This window comes from Anomalospiza imberbis, chromosome 11, assembly GCF_031753505.1.
Source record: "Anomalospiza imberbis isolate Cuckoo-Finch-1a 21T00152 chromosome 11, ASM3175350v1, whole genome shotgun sequence".
Taxonomy (NCBI): Eukaryota; Metazoa; Chordata; class Aves; order Passeriformes; family Viduidae; genus Anomalospiza; species Anomalospiza imberbis.
This window is the reverse complement of record NC_089691.1, coordinates 4,944,247-4,963,660: the sequence shown is the minus strand read 5'-3', so window position 1 is coordinate 4,963,660 and position 19,414 is coordinate 4,944,247. Positions and strand designations below refer to the sequence as shown.

The following is a 19,414-nucleotide window of genomic DNA, read 5'->3' as shown; positions in this document are numbered from 1 at the left end:
CTTGGTGCCCAGATGGAGAAGGAATTGTTTTGTCTCCCTGCTCTGTGAGGAGAGCTCACCATCCCCTGATGTGAAGCTCAGACCCACACACTGAAGCAGCACAGAATCTGAAATATATAAAAGCTAAACCTGAGGCATCAGCAGGAGGAGGTGTAATTTTTTTTTGAGAAGTGTTAATTCTTTAACGTCTTGTTGTTGATTATGAAGCATTAAGTACTGTTGAGGTCCTCAAAATGAGAACAGGTGCTCTAAAAACTGTATATTTTACTGGGTTTTTTTAAGGACAGGGATTTATTTAAGACTGCAAGACCATGAGACATTTTAAAAACTCCTGCTGTCATTAGAATGTGGTGGCCAATCTAGTGAGTTTTGGTGCAGATAAATTTGGGAACAAAAATGTGTTGGTCACATATCTGGTTTTCACTGAGTCTTCATATGTGCAAAATGATTTTTGTGTGTCTAAGAAATTTCAATTAATGCTCAAAGAGCACAAATTGGATTTGTTAAATCAGTGAGGTTAATGACCTTTATTCATTCTGGTTTCAGGTGAGTTACATCCTGAAGTATTTTATTTACTCTGTATAGGAGGCCAGAATGGAAATATCCTGTTTGCTTGTGGCATTGGATTCTTTTGTACAGAGCTAATTAAGAGACTGAAAATTTTTGCAATTCCAATAGATTTGTTCTTTGAAAGGTCAAGCTGAATGTTAATGTTGCTGAACAAATAGATTTTTTTCTTTCTAGTTTATGAATATGTGTATTGTCGTTTTTATAGGTCTGTGCTGAGCTGCAGAATAAAGTCAGGCATGTACTTGATGTTTGTTTTAAAAGTGGCCTTTTAAAATGCAATCAGAGAAAAAAAATCCTGTGTGATAACTCAGAGTGGATATTTTATGGCAGCAGCTCCTTACGTTTCATTTGTGCACTTCTAAACCAGCAAGAACTGTTTGCTGTTGCTGAGTAATTCCTGCTCTCACAAATCAATGTAATATTTGATTGCTGGGGAGAGGAAAATACACCTTGGTTATTTAAATTTTGTACAGCCTAAGTCAGCTCAGGTGCTTCCTCCTGGAGAAAGAATAAAACACCCTGAACAGCCAGGATCAGGACAAGGGACGGGCTTTGACTTTGGGAAGGCTTTGGGAGAACGTTCCCAGTGTCAGCAGAATTTTCCTCCTTCCCAGGAAGCAGCAGGGCAGGCAGGGGGTTGGTTTTCCAGTCAGGAGTGACTGGCAGAGGCTTATAAGTTTTATATTTTGCTGTTCATTCTGAGATCAAAGCCAGTACCAAAGTGTTTCTGCTCAGCTTCCACACCAGTTCACCCCTCTGAATCCCAGAGTAAATGGGAAATCATCAGACCTTCCACATCTGCAATATTAACTTTAATAATCTTTTTCTTGTGGTTTACTGAAACATTTCTGGTGAATACTAGTTCTAAAATGGTTTCAATATAAATTTCTTTTTCTCTGACTTGGCTTCATTGCTCCTTGTTGGAATTAGTTCCATGTGCCTATCAAAGAGTCAATATTTCAGCATTTCAGTGCTTTTTTAGCTTTGTACAGAGACTGATTCTAAACTGATAAAGGGGTGAAATCCTCTGGATTCAGATCAGTGACTGCTTGAACATATCTGTTTAAAATTAATAGAGATCTTTTAGAACTTATGAGCTAAAACTTTGCAATATGGACTCCATGAGAACCATAGCTCCAGTCTCGGGGGATTTCATTTTCTTCACAGTTTATAACAAGCTGCAGCTGACCTTTAAGATAGAAGATATTGTTCCATAGCCCATTTTGCATCCTAAATAAATACAGTAAAAAACACCTGAGGGAGTTGTTTCCAGGATAAATAGACAGAATTCTTTTCCTTCCTGCTAATACAGAATGCACGCTCGTGCACTCGTTCTTGGAGCATGTTTAATCAAATTGTGAATATCAGCTGAAACCCAAAGGGCATTGGAAGGGTTCTGTCGCCAAGACTGAGTTTTGCATATTCTATTTTTAGCTCTCCAGCTATGTATGTGCTGTAAATTGCTCTTTGTGTGAACTTCTGTTCAGAGGGATCACATATGGGACCATAAAATTAGTCAAGATGCTCTGCTGAATGAGAAATATTCCCTCTTGCATTGTCTTTTGATCAAGGGGCAACTGAACCATTGATAAAAATATAAAAAGGGAATAATATCAGTGCTTGGCATAAAAGATTTGAATTTCCCTGAAAAATTAAACATAAATTATTCCAACTGAACAATAGCATCATTAAATATAGCTCTTTTTACTGCTTTCCAAGATTAAGTTGCTGGGTGAGCTGATTTTACATTCCTTTAGCTTTAGAGCTAAACTTTTCTGCTGTTTGTGTGAAGCAAAGCTTTGTGTTCAGTATTCCTGTTTCCACATGGAAATAAAATCAGGCTTCATGCATTTCTGCCTGTGAGCTGTGATGGGGACTGGAAAGACTCTGAGAGCAAAATCTGCATTTTGGGAATCCTTTGATTGCACTTGGAGCAGGAGCACATTGATCTTGGATGCCAAGGAGCAGTGATGAAATAAACACCAAAACCACTGATTTCAACTTTCCTGTGCAGCTCTCGCTTTCATAACTCCAGTTTTAATTAGAAAGGAATTGCTTCTTTTAATTCCTGGCTGGGTGTGATGTGCCTGATTAAGAAGACACCACAATTAGGGTTTAGCTGAGGGATTTTCAGCACCAGTGGAAAAGTCCCAGCTGGAGCTGTTACTGTGAGGATCCAACACCGACTTTTCATTTGCTGCTTGATGGGTGCTGAGGGATAAAAGGCTCCTTTTGCCTGTGCTGGGTGAATATCTGGAATTCCAGGAGGAGATTTTAGTGCTGCTCTGGCTGTGACAGAGTGTGGCAGGATGTGGTGGCAAACCTTGAACCAAAGGAAGAGCTGTCACAGGAAAGTGCAAAACATTCACTCCCTTCCATTTTTGCTCCCTTTTCCCAGAGGAAATAAAATAAAAATATGTTGGTCTATATGTTAGTAAATATTCATCAAGTTTTGAATGTGAGCTGGGAAAGCTTTTGGGCGAAAAAAGTCATTGATGGATAAAACCTAAAGAGGGAAATGAAATAAAACACAAAGAGTGCCGACAATTTTATTGCAGCTGAAAGGCAGAGCAGGTAGATAATAACATATTAGACACCCGTAATACATAGAAGCCATAAGAATCAATGACATTCTACAAAATTTAAATGGTTAAAGGAGGGAAAATAAGAATTTAGCACAATCTTGCTGGTTTGCAAGGATTGATGCAAATCTATTGCTGGTATTGGGAACACGGATGTGGTAACCAGGTGAAAGTTCTTTTTATTTGGGAGAATATATTTGCATCCCAAGCAAGAACAGCTCTCTGATTGTTGGGAGACACAATGTTCCTGTCAGGAGCAGCCTTTGAGAAGGTGTGCAAAGTGCAAAATATCCTTCTTTCTTAAAATATCCTTCTTTCTTAGAGATTTCTTTATTTTTTTATTCAAAGACTGAATTTTATTCATCAAATAATCAAATTAATCTTGACTTTTAAAAAATTGTTTATTCAGATAAAAAAAAAATCTCAATAATTACATATAAATATATTATTTAGCCAACAGAAAATTCCTGGCATTTCCTTTTACCATTCATAATTCCAACAATTTCAATATAGTAGGGTCTTCTTAAAAAAACCCAACTTTAAACCTTTCATGGGAATATGGATATTTGGAAGTTTCCTAGCAAATAATTTTGAAACTTGAGATGTAGCAGGTATGTTTATGGATTTTTCCATACATTTCTCCACAGTAATGTGTAAAGTTATTAGTGATGGGAAGAATTGAAATGTCAGTTTTTAAACAGTGGTTGCTTGTGGCTGCCTAATCTTATCTGACAGAGAATAGACCTTCCCTTTATCTAGCTACCTTTCTTTATACATACATACATACATACATACATACATATATATATAATGTGTATATATATATATATATAAAATGTATATATATGTGTGTGTGTGTATATATATATATAAAATGTATATATATGTATTTTAACGTGTCTCTGTATTTATTTGGAGTTTTGCTTTGGAAATGGAAAGGAAGATGGACACCCTGAGTGTTTATGAAAGTTTTTTTTAAATTTCATTTGTAAAAAAGCTCAAGCCCCAACAGATCAGATTAGGCCACACCTATCAACAGAAAATCAGGAATTTCTGTGGCCTGAGGCTAGAGCAGCAGAGCTGTTTGCCAAGGGCTCTCTGCTAAATGAAACTTATATTATATGTCACTAGAATTCCCTTTTTTATTCCAAGGAGAACCATAAGAAAACAGCTTTTGACCTCCAAACAGCCTTTTTGAGTTATTTTGGCATATGGAATTGCAAAGATATTTTTACTCTCAGGTATGGTTTTCTTAAAACCTATTCTCAAGCCCTTTGTTTCTTGTGTTAAAGTACAGATGATTTTCCATTTTATTTTTTCTGCACATGAAGGTTCAAGCCATCTCTTATTTCATCCAAATTATTTCATCAGTTCCCCCACTGCTGCTAAAAATGAGTCAAAATAAATACTTTAAAAAAACCCTCCAGACACAAAATATGAGGGCAGAAATGGTCACAAAAGTGGTAAAAAAAAAAAAAAAAAAAGGATACATTGAGGAAAGCTTTCATTTATGATCATTTAAATGACAACAGAGGCACTGGCATGGCCTAAATGCTGATTTTTCCTTCTGCCACTGACATCAAGGCACAAGTGGCAGCTGCAGCTGTGGATTGGAAGTGTTTGGAAAAGATCAGTCAGTTATTTATCAGGTGGTCAAGTGGCCACTCCAGGCTGACCTGCCTGGGCCAGAGCAGTGGGAGCAGAAGAGATGATGGGAAAAGGAATGAGAACCCCAAAACCAGAGTTGTAGGGAGGGTAAATTCAGGGGGAAAAGAGAAAACTGGTATGGGAAAAGGGGGGGGGGGAAGAGAAGGAAAAAGGAAGGGAAGGGAAGAGGGAAGGGAAATGAAAAGGAAAGGAAAAAGGAAAGACTAAAGAAAGGGAAGAAGGGAAGGGAAGGAAAAAGGAAGGGAAGGGAAGAGGGAAGGGAAATGAAAAGGAAAGGAAAAAGGAAAGACTAAAGAAAGGGAAGGAGGGAAGGGAAGGGAAAGGAAGGGAAGGGAAGGGAAGGGAAGGGAAGGGAAGGGAAGGGAAGGGAAGGGAAGGGAAGGGAAGGGAAGGGAAGGGAAGGGAAGGGAAGGGAAGGGAAGGGAAGGGAAGGGAAGGGAAGGGAAGGGAAGGGAAGGGAAGGGAAGGGAAGGGAAGGGAATTCTGAATTGGCAGCAGAAGAGTTTGCACAAGTTGTTCACATTGTGCCCCTCTATTTACAGTGTGCTTTTCCCTGTTTTTCTGCACCATGTGTGCTCCACACATCCAAGCTCTGTCCACGGGGAGCTTTGCAGTGCTAGTGTTGGTACAGAAGGGCTTGAGGGAATTTTGGTGACAATTCAGCAGTGACCATCCTTCAGAATGTTTGTTTATCCCTGCTTTCTTTCCTCAGGCAATGCTCAAAAGTAAATTCTCCCTTCAGACACTCTGTCACGATTTCATAATTTGTGTTTTAAGGCTGATGAGGAGGAGAAGTGCTATTTGACAGGTATTTTATGGAAGGATAGGTCTGTCCAAGGTTTTATCCTCATATAATAATACAGGAAATCAGTAAACATTAAGAAATATTAATTTTTTCATCTAGCCCTTGTAATGGCACTGGACCAGCTCGTTGGTGCCACTGATTTTGGATGAGGGAGGAGCAACAGGCTGGAATCACCTTCCTGCACTTTGGAATACATTTGCAGTCCTAAAATCCTCTCCTTGTGTAATTAAAGCCATCCAGAAAATGGCTCAGAAAAATGTACTGGGAGGAGCTGGTGGAGAAATTCAAGGATCCTCATTTTGTTCCTTGTCTGAAAAACACCAAGGGAATTTGGGGCAACTTATGGAGCTCCAGGTTTTCCAGTTTGGATCCTGGTTTCAGGTTCCAACTCAGTTCCAGGTTTTCCCGTTTGGATCCTGGTTTCAGGTTCCAACTCAGCTCCAGGTTTTCCAGTTTGGATCCTGGTTTCAGGTTCCAACTCAGCTCCAGGTTTTCCAGTTTGGATCCTGGTTTCAGGTTCCAACTCAGTTCCAGGTTTTCCCGTTTGGATCCTGGTTTCAGGTTCCAACTCAGCTCCAGGTTTTCCAGTTTGGATCCTGGTTTCAGGTTCCAACTCAGCTCTAGGTTTTCCAGTTTGGATCCTGGTTTCAGGTTCCAACTCAGCTCCAGGTTTTCCAGTTTAGATCCTGCAGCCTTAGGGGTACAATGAATTACTAAATATGGGATGCCAGGAGAAACACTGAGGAAAATCTGCTGAACAGAAAATCAGATTTACTTATGGGGATAACTCCAGCTCTTCCCAGAAGTGAAGGCTTTAAAAATCAGTGTTTCCTGCAAGATGCTCCACAGTGTTTTCATCTGCATTTATAAATATTGCTTCTTGTTGGCTGAACTTTTTTTTTTCCCCTTTCTATTTTTTTTTCCTTTTTTAAACAAAACATGTTGGGACAGTGAATGATTTGAATGTGTTTGGTTTCTTTTCCTGCCTCTGATACCCTGTGTGATTTTTCAGGGCAACTTCAGATCAGGAAAGGCATCCCAGGAATCAAACAGCTTCTGGATAGTGCTGCAAGTCATTTATTGCTGCTCTCAGCACATTAGTTTGGTACTGGAAATTTGTGAAAATCTTCTTTTTGAAGAGCTCAGGTGACAGGGCTAAAATATTATTTGTATCTCCAGCTAAATGGTGCATTTGAACCATTTAAAATGAAAAAAATTGTTGATTTGGTTGAAAATTGATTGAACTGATTATTAAAAATCTGTATATTTTTAAGAGGCTTTATTTCCTAGGTGAAACAATTCCTATTTTAGATAAATTTAAATATTAATCTGATTTTTTCGTATTTTGTTCTCAGTGTTACACAATTGTGTAAGCAGCTCTAAATTATGGATGGGAACAGACAATGCAGGCCAGAGAATCTTTCTAAATATAAGCAAGACAATCGTCACCCAAAAAATCCCCCCAACATATTTAAAACTTTTTATAAAGCCCTTGGTAAGCATTTTCTCAGGATAAATTAGGCAGGAAAAAACTCCAACCTATAGTGTCCATCTTATTTACTGTGTAAATAATAATTATTAGGGATAATGGATGATGTAGTTAATTGTCTGTGCTTCTAGGGGTGGTAATTAGCAGAATGTAATGATCTTCACACATCACTTGCCATTGGAGTTGTGTAGAATGAGAGGTACAAAACCAGCTTTTCTCCCTAAATTAGCAGCTGACTTCATAATTGAAATAACTGTGTTTAGGCAAGGCTGGGGTGTGTAAAGCCTGGGACAGGCCTTTATCCCACCCTGCTCTTCCTGTCAGTGGCAGGAGGAGTTTGTCTTGCCAAAAAAGCTGGGTTTTAATGAAATCTCTCTCTTTTTTTCTTTTTTTTTTCTTTTTTTTTTTTTCTTTTTTTTTTTTTTTTTTTTTTTTTTTGTGAGGGGTGGAATGGAGTCAGCTGCCAAGGAAGAGGGGCATTTGGGAGCAGAAGAAGGGATTTGGGAGCAGAAGAGGGGATTTGGGAGGTGAAGAGGTGCATTTGGGAGGTGAAGAGGTGCATTTGGGAGCAGAAGAGGGGAATTTTGGAGTAGAAGAAGGGATTTAGGAGCAGAAGAAGGGATTTGAGAGCAGAAGAGGGGCATTTGAGAGCAGGGATGGGAGATTTGGGAGTAGAAGAGGGGATTTGGGAGCAGGGATGGGAACAGGGCCATCTTTTCCCTCTGCCATGTACCCAAGGCTGTGGGATTTGGTGTCCTGCTTGCGAGAGGAAAAGGGGGATTCTCTGCAGAGGGACACAGATGTTGAAGGGAGAGAATGAGGGATAAATGTGCTGGGACAGAGCTCGTCCCCTCCCCAGTGAGCCGGAACTGTGCATGCACTGGGCACCAGCAGCTCCTTCCCTTATTCCTTATTTCCTGCCAAGGAAAAGGGTGACTGTGCTGCCACAGCAACAAATGGCCAGAGGAAAAGGAGATGGAGAAATAAAGAATCCTGCTTGACAAGTTATTTCCATCCCAGCTAAAAGTTTACATTCTCTTTCTTCATTTTCATTGCATTTCTTCATCTTTGTTTTGCCACATTTCCTCAAGTGACAGAGCCCATGGTAATAAACACCTCCTTCATCCTGGCCTTCAGTTTGGTAATTGCAGATTCCATTAATTCTTGTTGGAATCAATATTCTCTGCAAGCTTTTAGTCAGTCTAAAATCACTTGTAAGCTCTTTGTTATTATAATATTTTATCCATGTGGGGGTTCTTTTCCTTCTTGCTGGTATGAAAATGAGTAAATTAGATTTTGAACTTGCTGTGATGCAACAAATGGTTTTCCTATTGCCTTGCATAGAATTTTCCTTTATGTAATTTATCTTATGTTCATGTTCTTATTCTGCACAAATCTTGTCCTGGCATGAGAAGATTCGCTTGTGGGGATAACTCCAGCTCTTCCCAAAGGTGCAGGCTTTAAAAATCAGTGTTTCCTGCAAGGTGCTTCACAGTGTTTTCATCAGGGTTTGTAGATACTGCTTCTTGTCTGAGCATTTTAGGACTCTTTTTTTTTCTTTTTTTTAAAAAAAAGTGTTGACACAATGAATGATTGGAGTGTGTTGGGCTCCTTTTCCTGCCTCTTGCCACCCTGCTGAGGTGAAGCCATCACACCTTGGAGCTGATGGATGTGCTGGTGGGGGTGTGGTGTTAGCACTTTTCAGGGAATGTTCTCAGGGAGCATGTTTTCCTGATAGGAGCTTTTGTTTTCACATGAGTTGGTGTAAACCAATTACTTCAGGCACATTTTGTTTTAATGAGAGTTTTCTTTGTGCTCTCAGTCATAGGAACAGGAAGATAATACCTTCCAATGTGATGATTTAATACCAATTTCACTGAAAATGGTGGTGCTTTTATAAGGTACACAAACAGGCTGATTAGAAATCAATGTGGTGGGTGAATCACCTCATAATGAAATAGGAAATTAATTTCCTTTCAGATTTATATTGTGTAAATATGTATTTTATATACAGGGCAGTTTTAGTATGTTTTTTTTTTTTTTTTACTCTCAGAGCTCCAATGTGGTTTATTTCACTGGGGGAAAAAAACAGTCAACAATCACCAAGAAACTGCAAATTGTACAAGATGAGAAGTACAGTGGATCAGGAATAAAGTCTGACAGGAAATGTGTTGATTTCAGAGCAATAAATGGCAGGTGTTATAGGAGTTATTTGCAGACTTGAACAAGTCATTTAATTGACTTTCATTGCTATTCTTTTTGACTGACCTTGCACTTCACAAGATCTATTAATTTTCTTTTCATGTAAGCAAAATATTATATTCTTTTTGAGTCACAGATAACTTTGAAAATTGGTATTAAATGTATAAGTAAAATCTATGCTTCAGTTTCCAGTTCCTGCTTTCTCCTGCAGGTAGAACCCATTTTTCTATCAAGTTTCCAGTTTTCTCTTCTTGTGTGTGAAGCTCTTGGCTCCTTTCACAATCAGTTTTATTTCTGTATTGTTTGTGGATGTGGGAAGGTGACCAAAAATCCTGGGCCTTTCTGCTTTTAGAGGGGGTTCTGGGACAGCAAAACCTCCAGGATGGGTGGAAACCTGGAGAGTTGTTATCAGGGATGCATGAGGGGCTCTGGCTTCCCAAAGGCACATGGCTGTGATGGATCCAGATTCTCAGGGCCATGGGAGTGACAGGGAACAGGCAGGAGACGTGTCCCATGAAAAGCTTTTCCCAGCTGGAACCTTGTAGAGGAAACAGGAAGTTTTCAAATTTTATAAGCATTATCTTAACTTAGTCAAAGCCATCTAGTCCCTTAGCATCACTAAAAAAATGACAGAGCTGCTGTGCAGACACCTTGCATGGAAAAATTTCTAGACACCTTCTAGAAATTATAAAAATTTAAGATAAAGGAAATAAGCACTGTGAGCCTGCCTTAAATGAATGGAATGGAATAAATTGAATAAATCTGTGAGCCTGCCTTAATAAATGGAAGAAATAGAATGGGGTAAATGGAATAAATCTGTGAGCCTGCCTTACCTGTGCTGGTGCAAACACATAGAGCAGTAGAGTGTGCCTGGCTCCTGGTGAGTCCTTTTGGGAACATTGGGACACCTTATCCTTGGGAAATTCTGGATGAGGTTTGGGCAGAAGATGTGGCCATAGCACCAAAGGACAGCCTTGAGCATGTTAAACAGCTCCACTACAGATTTTTTTTTTATGCTACTGTTATTTTTCTGTCGTTTCCATTTATTCCATCCCCTTCCATTTCTCCTCACTCCAAAGGCTGGCAGTGCTCAGTGCTGGTGTGATAGGGGCTGTGCATTTGGAAGAGGTGAGAAACAAGATTTTTCTGGGAGGATTTTTCTCTAAAGAAGGACAGGATGTTCCAGCTCTCCATCACTGCTGTCCCGTTTCCTCCTGAATGAATAATCAGGCACAAATTGGCTGCAGCCTCCGTCTGCTGCTCTGCCCAGCCAAGGCATCATTCCTGGTGTCCTGACAAGGAGAGGGCCTGGCCAGAGGACTCAATTTAGAATGCATCCCAAACATTATCCCACCAATCATGCAAAATATCCCTCTGAGAAAATATATTAGCTAAGCATGGCTCTGACAGATTATATCCACTTGAGCTCATCCATTTGCCTCCCAAACCCCAAATGGAACAGACCAAAACCAATCTAACAATAGTTGCAGCTGATACGTGCTGGTAAAGAGGAGCACATTTTGGATCATCAGTGAAATATCTGCTCTTGGTGGCTTTAGACTCCTTTGGAGATGGGTGCTTGAAGAACCCTTCTCCTTACTCTGGAAATGAGTACTATTAACAGAGAAGATCTGTAATTATGATGGGCTATAATCAGGAGCTTCAATCAAGTGAAAAAACTTCCTTTTTCATGTGGCTAGATTTGCTTTGCACTCACTAAATTTAGCTCCTTCGACTGTACAAATTGTTTGTAGCTGTGGTGCCACCAGAAAGGCAGCAAGTATTAAGATTAATCTTTGCTTTGGTCTTTCTAGAAATTTATTTTCCCATCTAGTTCTATTTAATAGAAAAACAGACAATCCCCAGAGTATTGATAAGTTTTCTGTATGTGAAAACTGGATGGACTGATCAGCCACCTGTAAATTCTCTGTTATGGAAATTCGGGTTTTTGATGCATATCTGTAAAGGTCAGGCATTTTCTGTTATTTAATGTGTGATTAAATTATTGTTCATTATGATTATTATCACAGTTCATGGTTTTCAGATGGTGGGACTGGGTTTTGGTGGATTTTTGTGCAAGGGGGTGTTTGGTTGATTGGTTTTCCCACTTCTAATTAGCTAGAAGAGGCATAGAGGAGGCAATAGAAATAGAAATGAGAGTGAGTATATGTAGAAACCATGGAAGAGGTGATGGGTTTCACACTTTCTGGTTGAAATTCATGCACGATGGCCAGGCAAAAACAGGCATGAGAGGCAACTCAGGCCACCACTGGAAGTGTTTTCAAGAAATGTGAATAATTTTGATTAAAAGAGTAAAGTTGTTAAAAAAGGTGAAGAGTTTTGAGGATCACGTGGTCAGAATCATTGACTAATACTATTGGCTTGGTGGGAGAAAGGATTGAGATGTGAGGGAAAAATCTGTTGATAAATGATTTAAGTGTGCAGTAGAGTGGCTCCAAGGACATTTTCCAAATGTACAGATGCTGCTTAGACTGAAGAAAATGTACCTCTGTTTCCCTAAACCTAAAAGGTGAGGTTTCAGCCCTCAGGCAGTTGCTTTAAGGCTTTTAATGTTGGCCCACCCCATGTAAATCTCAGTGTTGGGTCTAATTTGGAAATAGGCTTTTTGTACCTACATGATGGGCTCCAGCCCAGGCAGTTTCTGTCCTGCTTGCTCTGTCTGCAGCTCTCACAGAGCCAGTCTAGGACCAAGAGTCAGTAAAACCTGAGTTTAACACATCTAACCCAAGGTAGCATCTCTTGGGTGCCATTAATTACAGCCCTGCTGTTAAGTGCAGTTTCTCTTTTGAAATGAAAAATGCTCAGCTTGGTTGTTGCTCATGACAATTTGAGGAGTGTTTGCCAAATGTATTGAAGAATTCATTAGTAACTCATGAAATCTCTTAATCTGCTCCTAATTTTTGCCAGTTTGGTTTAGAAGTTGTCCCTTTGTCCCTGTGGTCTGGGCTCTGCTGATATTGGTAATGGGAGAAATGCTGAGGCTTTCTTCACAGCAAACTCAAACAGAATCCTTGCACTCAGACTATATTTAAACTAAATTAGTTGTTGATTAAAGTAAGTTTAAACAATTGCTGTGTCTAATTACTTTGATTATATAGGTTACTTGTCAACAGTTCTTGTTGCACTTAAAGCTGGGATAGTGCCAGAATAAATTCAACCATTGCCAATTCCCTGGGGCTGTACAAAAGGATAAGAGCGCAGGTTTTTAGTGGCCATGTCTGCAAAGGGAATAGGGAATATTCCAAATTCAGAGCTAAATTGACATGAAATGGCACATTTTAAGGGAGTGTAGGAATGGGTTTTATCAATAAAAACAGGAAGGTCCCTAAATACAGATGAATAATATCTTATAGCGTAATAAATATGCCAAGAATCCTCTGAGGGAAATGTGGAGAAAAATCTGTGCCAGTAAAATTCAGTTTAATCTCATCTGGAAACAGCAAGACTGGAGAATCCTAATCATGAATAAGAATTGATCAGTAGTGTCCTATCAAGGCAGAGTTCATTCTTTGCACTGTGGTGTGGTGCATTAATGTACCCCTGGTTAAATCCAGCCGCGAATTATTGTTATTGAGAATAGAGAGATTTTTCATAATTAGTATTGTTTTTTAAATTAAAAGACTTCCAGCCTTCTGTTTTCATTATTTTTGTCTTGAAACATAGACTATTTATTACAAAACGAAAAAGTTCAAATGAGAGAACTAGAAAGGGTTAGGAGATGGAGAGGAATAATTCATATCTTTAGGTTATGGAGTCACTGCTGAATTGTGATGTGTAAATGTAACATCTCTGTCAGTGTTTGGTTCCTTAGAATAGGTATTGTTAAATTACATGTGCAGGACCTTATGAATAGATATTCTTGATTTTTAAAAGTTGTCAGTTGTTTTATTTATAGTTTGAAATCAGAAAACCTTGCTCTGGTCCAAATTAAATTAATTACATTGATAAAAGTGGTAAAAATTACTTTTGTTAACTAATTCTGCTAGAGCTATCCCTCTTTTTATTTAGTTTTGGAGCTGAAAGAAATAGCAATTTTTGTTTGAATTAGTGGGGAGGGTGGTCAAACATTGGCACAGATTGCTTACAGAAGTTGTGGAGTCTCCTTCTCTACAGATATTCAGAATCCCACTGGACACAGCCCTGAGCAACTCTCTAATTTTTCAAAAATTGTGTACAAACCTGACATGTGCATCTTAAGATCTTAAGCCAGTGAGAAGAATCAACAATTCTCATGTTTGTAGAAGTATTTTTTGTCTTTTTTTTAAGTCAATGAAAGGCAGATACGTCCTTCAAATTAAAAGGACAATTAAATTATTTGCTCTTAAAATTGAGGAGTTTTTATTAAAAAACTCATTGTGAACGTAAAAATGATTCAAAGAGAGTGGGAGTGTGGACTGTCACACCAGCCTCTCAGTCTGTTCTTCATGCCTGATTTCCCCTTCTTCCAGAGCCACTCGTGGGGGAATTCATGGGCTGTATCCTTTTTTTCCCTGTCCCTGTTCTGTGAGCTGAAAGGAGCACGAGTCCATATTCACTGAGCCACATCAGTGCTGCTCCCTCAGCTTTGCTGCTGGGAAATGTCACCCTGATCCGTTGCATAATTCCAGCTGGCCCCCTGTCAGGGGAGGATGGCCTTGCTGGAGTTGCAGGCAAGATGCTGAACTGCACCATTTTTATATCAATTTATAGCTGACCAAACTTGCCCCCACCTCGAGCAGCAGCAGAACGATGTGGTGCCACAGCACTGCCTTTGATCATTTTCAGGGCGTTTTCAGATAAACCATTCAGTAATTATCCTCCCAAAAATGAATAATTACCCTGCATCCCAGCTAATCTGAGGCAGGAAGCCTTTGAATATCCTCTGACTGTCGTGGGAGAGCTGATGGTGCCAGTTGTACCTGGATAAATCCATCTCACATGAACCTGTTCTTAAACTGAGACAGGAATGAGACAAAAATTCCTGCTACCCTTTTCCTAAGAAGTTTGGGCAGACCTGATATTTCAATAGGTTTAAGAACCATGAGGGATATTCACCGTGGGGTAATTCGGGAGCCTCACCAGCCACTAGTGTTGGTTTTCCCAGCTTCTACAAAGATGGGACAACTGAGAGGTGTCTTAAAAGATTTTATTCCATTATCAGTCTCAATGAAGGGTGAGACACAGGAGATGTACAACTCAACTCTATTCCATGAGAACCAACCTATTTCCTGGTTACAATCCCTTAGAAATGTTTTTCAGCCTGTTAGCTTTTGCCACACAATGCTGCTATTATTTCTAATACCAATCACCTGTATTTTCCCCCCACGTGGTCCTGCTACAATGCATCTTTCACAGCTGATGCATCCCATCAAAAACTCACTTCTATTTTTATTCCCCACTGAAACAATATATCTCTCCCCCATACTATAATAAGTCCTTATACCACAAAAAACCAAATAATCACTATCTTCCCTTCTCAAATATGACAGTAATCATAAATTCACGTTACAAACACAATATAACTCCTCCAATAAAAACACCCATAAGTACTACTAAATTCCAATCACTCAAACAAAACACATAAGAAATAAGAACATCTGCACCAATATCCAACATACCTGTAATATTAATATTTTAATTATACCTACATATAATTATACCTATATATAATTATACCTTTATATATATTAATACCTATAATATCAACTATTTTACCACAATATATTAAACTACAAATCAATGATAGCCACTCAGTACTAATACATTCTACCCAAAAACCATCAAATACTAAACTAAAACTCTCACACTAGAGCAACCTGTTAATGTAGATGTTTGTTATTATGAAATAATCTTGTTTGCATTTTTGATTCCAGTCTTCACATTTTACATCCCCTGTGGGTGTTTCATTGTGCTTTCATTTTAGGTTCTCTAGATGGGGAATGAGCTGGCAATTCCATACCTGCCAGCCAGGGTTTGGAATAAATTGCCTTGGTTTTGAGAGGCTTTTGGTGGTGGCTGCTGATGTCTAAAGGAAATAGTGAGAACTTGAGGTGATTTCTTTGGTGCCATGTTTCCCAAGAGATAGAACTGCTGTGGATCTTGGGGTTTTGTGGGTGATGGGAAGCAGAAGGAATTAGCTTCTATATCCCATTTTCTTATGTTTTCAGATTAGAAATATGGGGGACACATCAATAAAGGGCAGCTCTGGTGAAATTTTGGCTATTTATTTAATTATGTGACTGTTTATAATTTACCTCTCTGCATTCTCCTTTGGTTCACTCCTGATTGATGCCTGGGAATGCTGCTGATGTGCTGGATTACTGATACAATCAGTAAAACCCAATTTTTTCTCTTGATCCAATTTTGAGTTCGAACTTTCTGATGTTACAACAGCTCTGTGACCTCCTGTCTGCTACAGAGAAGTGTCTAAATCATGCAGGAAATGTATAAGAGGAAAAGGGAGAGAACTGGCAATACAGTGGGAATTAGCAAAAACCACCTTTCCTTCTCCCATCACCTTCTGTTTGAGTCTTTCTCTCTGAAAATTCATGGCACTGTTAGAGGTGAATGTTGTTTTTTTTTATTCTCTTCTCTGTCAGAAGCTCTTCACAATCAAAGTTCCTGTTTAAGCCTATAATGATTTTATTTTGAAGAAGCTGTATTAACACTTCTACAAACATTAAATATTTTTCTGTCTTCTGTGTAAACACTGTGTAACACGGTTATGTACCACATGTAACAAATCCAATAATATTTGGTAAATATATCCAATCTCAGGTACCAGGGCATGTAAAGCATCAGCTAAAGGGTTTCCAAGCATTTTTTGTTGTCTGGTTTCGAGCTAATTTCCAAATGTATGAGCCATAGAGCTTTGAAATTATGGATGTGCAATCATTGGACCCAAAAAATGGTGCAAACTTGTCAAAGTTAGGATTCAGAAGCTCTCTCTCCCTAAGGGTTGTGGACCTTTAGTTCTTGGGAACTGAAATGAAGTAAAGGGAGAGATCTGTATCAGCTCAGTGTAAAAATATTTTAATCTTTTCAAATTTAAAAGGAGATCAATTTACTTTCTGACGAACAGGTAAATATAAGTGAATGGAACACTGATGTGAACCTACTCAGCACTGTGCAAAAGAGTAGGGAAGAACCACCAAAGCTTCAAAGTTTGGAGTGTTGGGCTTTAAATGCAGTGAGGGAGCTCAGGACAGTGTGAAAGTCCTGAAGTCTGGATCTCCTGGTGCCAGGGACGTTACACAACCAGCCCCAAGTCCATAACTGTTCTCCAATCCCTTCTGCTGACCTCAATTCAAGCTGACTTTTGACTTTATTTTAACTGAATTTCAGCAGCCCTGTAGCTTGCAGTGCTAGTTCTGAGCTGGGAAGCAGCTGTGTGGTACCACAAATCATCCTGCTCTGTGTAAAACAAGCAACTTGTTCACCATTATCATGGAAACCTCACAAAAACTTCCAAACTCTGTGAGGACAAATTGTCATCAATGATATTGTTCCCGGTCTGCCCTCGAGGTTGCAAGGATCCCAGTCTACAGAGATAGAAAAGCTGATTTTTATTCTTACACAGAGACCTTGTGGAAATAAATTCACAGCATTTTAAGGGTGCACAGCTGCTGCCAGGTGTTTGTAGGGAATCTGTTCTTATCTCAATCAGGGGTTGATATATTTCTGATTTTACTCCCTGTACCATCTCAGGGGGAAAGGGTAGTGAGGAAAGAGGTTCCTTTTTTGGTTTCCAGCTGGGTTTAAACCATTGCTCTGGCTCCAGAATCCCAAAGAAATTCTAAACACAAATTCTAAACCAGCTGAGGGCTGGTATTCCACTGCCATCCTCTTGCCAACAGAGCTTCTGGAACCATTTCCCATTTTGTAATGGGAAACTTTATTTAGTTGAGAAAAGTTTTTGATTCTTAATCCTTGGCTAAAAAAGACTCACCCCTTTCATTTTGCAGCTTTCCTCTAAGATAAACAGGCAAAATCTCTGTCATTTTAGCTTGAAGTAATTTGAAGGAAGCTGTATCTGCAAAAAGTTGGAACATTTGGTTATAAATTGAGATGTTTTAGTCTTGCTTTAGGTGTCTTACATTAGAATATTATTTAATTATGTAGCAAGAGAATATCTCTGATAGGACCACAGTTCTTTAGTAGTTCCTTTTTGCAGTATTAGGAATTCAAAAATAAAAATATCACATAGTTTGAACAGCAGTCATCCTTCTTGGTTATTTTAAATTTTACATATAACATGTTTAATTATAAAGAGAAAAATTCCTGTGCATCCTGGTCCATTTTGTCTTTTGTTTGAATAATTAGAGTATGAAGTGGAAATCTCTTGCAATTTAATTTTTAAAAGTTTTTCTTTTCCTCTGTTTTCCTGTTGAGATGCTGGGTTGAAATAGAAAACTCAATAATGATATAATATTCTAGCATAGCTCATTTTTCATGTTAATAAATTAGAATATTTAATGTCATTGTTATTCTAAGGAGTAGTTCAATCTGTAGAACACAGGAGAGTTACATGCAACAAATTAAGACTTCAGATAATATGGAAAATCCTGACATTTGAATGTGGAAGGACTTCTTGGGTCTTCTTGCAGAGAAGGGGCAGTGAGAAAAGGGAGGTTTAGTAAAGACTTAGGACAAAAATGGGAATTACTTCCTAATTCAATTTTACAGGTTGAAGCACCTCTTTAAATTATGCCAAGAATGTTACCTTTGTTCTTAAACCCTTTTATTAGTCTATTATTTCCCAGTGAAACAATTCTGAAAATTCCCTTTGTAATCCAAACTCAGTATCAGGTCAATACTGGTTTTGGATTGGTATTTTTAAGCCTTGGTAACGCAGCTGCAGTTTGACCTAGAAACCTATTTTGATCTGCTGGGTGTAACCACGGCTTTTTAAACATCTGTCTGGGGGTTCTTCTGCATGGGAGTAGCTGCTTGCAATTGAAATGCTCTGGGTAAATGATCCAAAAGCTCGGGAGAAATGTTTGAAAAAATTTTGCAAGGGTCATGATTGGGGGAAGATCCTGGCTCAGTCCCTTCCAAGCAGGTGATGGAACAGATTGCAGGTGACCTGTGGGGAGCAGAAGGTCCTTGCTGGAGCTCCCTGTGGTAAATCTCAGCTCAAAGCCTGTCCCTCTCCCCTCTTCCAAGGGTCATGATGCCTTTTTGGGACTACCTATAACCAGAAGCCACACAGAATTAAGAGAATCAAAAGCAGTTATTTTTATTGAAGGACCTTCAGGTACACTTAGGGCAGACAAAGCTCCCCAGGGCCTACACCCAAAATGGACCACAGGTCAGGGGTTTTATACTTTTATAAGTTTGGTCCATTTGCATTTTGGGGTTAATCTTCCAGTTCCAGCTCCAGGTGATGAAGTCATTTACCCCGGGTTTGCTCCCCCAAGTCCCTTTTGTTCCCATCTCTGGGCCCTGAGGCAGTGAGGTGTCCTTGACTGCCAGGCCTGGAGAGGAATTGTTGTGTCTGCCCCAAATGGGAAAGCTGCAGCTGGCCCTGGGTGTGGAGTTTGGAGTTACACACTAAAGAACGGCAGGACTGCAGATAGATGGAAAGCACACAAGCTAAATTCCTGAGGCGTCAGTTCCATCCTCTGAGGGGTCACTGAAGCTGCTCCCAGCGAATCCTTCCAGAGTAACCCCACCGGGCTGTCCTTGTTTTCCAGGTGCCAAGAACAGCAGAATTCAGTGAGACATAAATTTAGCTCCAGCCCAGCAGGAAGTTTCAGAGGCAGCAGCTTCTGCAAGGGATTGTCAAGAACAATCTGCAAGGAGGCTGCTCCTGGCATATAGATTTTGAGCTGGAACAGTGCAGGGAAGGAAGTGCTCCGTGCCAGCTCTCAGCACCATATGCTTGCCCCTAATGTAATGCACAAAGAATATGGAGACAGCAGCTGCTCTGCAGGGAGGTGGCCACTTGTTAGATTTTGAAACCTTTCTGAAGTGTCTGTTCCTTTTCTTTTCATGGGTATTTTTTTTTTCCCCCTTGCTTACGTATTTGCATTCAAAAGATGTTCCCTGAAAGAAATCTATTTTTAGGCCATGGTAAGAACAGGGGAGTGTGATCTA

The 19,414-nt window shown here is 39.4% G+C and overlaps 1 protein-coding gene across 15 annotated transcripts in view; it reads left to right on the top strand.

Annotated features, from left to right (window-relative positions):
• ATP2B2 (ATPase plasma membrane Ca2+ transporting 2) overlaps positions 1–19,414 on the top strand; it is a 394,438-nt gene that overhangs the window by 322,686 nt on the left and 52,338 nt on the right. The window lies entirely within an intron of this gene.